The sequence below is a fragment of the Gopherus evgoodei genome, chromosome 7 (genome assembly GCF_007399415.2).
Source record: "Gopherus evgoodei ecotype Sinaloan lineage chromosome 7, rGopEvg1_v1.p, whole genome shotgun sequence".
In the NCBI taxonomy this organism is placed as follows: domain Eukaryota; kingdom Metazoa; phylum Chordata; order Testudines; family Testudinidae; genus Gopherus; species Gopherus evgoodei.
In genome coordinates, this window is record NC_044328.1 from 26106841 (window position 1) to 26108498 (window position 1658).

Sequence of the window (1658 nt, forward strand, 5' to 3'; positions counted from 1 at the left end):
TGAAAGCATTTTTATATTTTCAGTAATAGTTTCCTGTTTTGCACAGCAGCACAAGTAATTAAGATGACATTTGTGGGCACTAATTTAAATCATGCTACGCATATGGATTATAGAGTTTCAAGCCAAAATGTGCAAAACAAATCTTGCATTGTGAAAAGTGAAGACATACCTACTGCAATAGTGTAAAGTGTGCCAAAAAAAGTTACATAAGCTGAGTTTTCTGTGTAAACTAGAAATACAATAAGCTGGTAGATCTCATTACATTCAGTACATTTATCTACGGATACATGCAAATGACAGAAAAATGAGGAGAGAAACAGGCACTCTGAACTTTGTATATTATATATCATTAATACTGAGCTCAGAATTTTGAAATCTTTGTTTTCAATAGGCATCTTATAATGACAGAACATAACTCATATTACTCTATTCCTTTAATTGGCATATGGGTTCATGTTATATGTCAGTTGATGTTATAATTTATTGTTTGTATTGCTGTTGTGCCTGCAAGCCAGGCCCCCCACCCCACTAGTTATTCCAGAATATACAGTATGGCCATAGTGGACATATGCTGGTGTAAAACTGGCATAATAGAGTTGGGAATCAGGCCCTGAATTTCAAGTTGAGCTCTATCATGGTTTGATCCAAAGCCTGTGGAAAAATTCTCATTGACTTCAAGGAGCTCTGAATCGGACCCATACTTGACAAAACCATTTTTTGTTGTTGGTTTTCTTTACTCCTTTGTTTATCTACTTATCGGACATCACACATTGAGGGCTAAAATATTTGTGTTGAGTATTAGTTAGCAGAATCTTTGGATGTGTCATCAGTTTTCCCAAAACTAATAAATGAGGGTATAAGGGAAATCCTGTGATTGGAAGGTTTTGGGTTGTGTGGATCTTTAAAGAGGCATCTCATTGTTTTAATTTACACAGTCTGCTACTTGGCTTCTATCAGAGAATTTTGAATTGAACAATTTGATGAAAGTGAGTAAGCATTACTGTGTCCATTTTACAGATAGGGGAGTTGAGGTACAGTGGTGGTTGAGCAACGTGCCTGGCTGCATAACACGCTATTGGCAGAGCGGGAAATAGAATCTTGGTCCCATGACTCTTCTTCCTCTGTTTCAACCACTAGGCCTCAGAGAAGGGCTGTCATATGACTTTTTAACATTGAAAAGCTTATTTCGTGGGTCACTCTCATCTTAACCAAGACACAATTGGGTAATCTGATATATAGAAATGAAACTTCCAGTGTTGCATTTGTTTTGTGTTTTCTCAGTTTTTTTTAATAATCAAACCAGATAAAATTACTAAAAGTGAAATTCACAGACAAGAAATACTTTAATTAAATATTGTGTAAAATGAACATTTTTATACAGTTAAATATCTGAAAAAATGTACAGATAAAACAATCTTATTGTAGGGTCTTTAACAGTAAAATCTACCATTCAGTGAAGCTTTCAATTTGGAGACAATGAAGCAATGAGTGCATTGACTAATTAATCTAAAACACAAACAGACTGCATTTATGAAGAAACTTGCAAACTTACTTAACATGTACACGTGACCTCTTCTTTAGATCAAAACCTTACTTATACAAAATAAAACTGAGGCAATTCAGTTCCAAAGTGACTTCTTAGGCTTTTCCACTTAGCT

At 34.8% G+C, this 1658-nt stretch overlaps 1 protein-coding gene across 7 annotated transcripts in view; it reads right to left on the bottom strand.

Annotated features, from left to right (window-relative positions):
• Positions 1–1331: 1331 nt before the first annotated feature.
• Positions 1332–1658, bottom strand: part of EBF3 (EBF transcription factor 3) — a 133762-nt gene continuing 133435 nt past the window's right edge. For all 7 annotated transcript variants that reach the window (XM_030570747.1, XM_030570746.1, XM_030570743.1 and 4 more), the window contains exon 16: positions 1332–1658. This exon is cut by the window's right edge and continues 2319 nt beyond it. The gene's annotated coding sequence lies outside the window, so the exon portion shown is untranslated.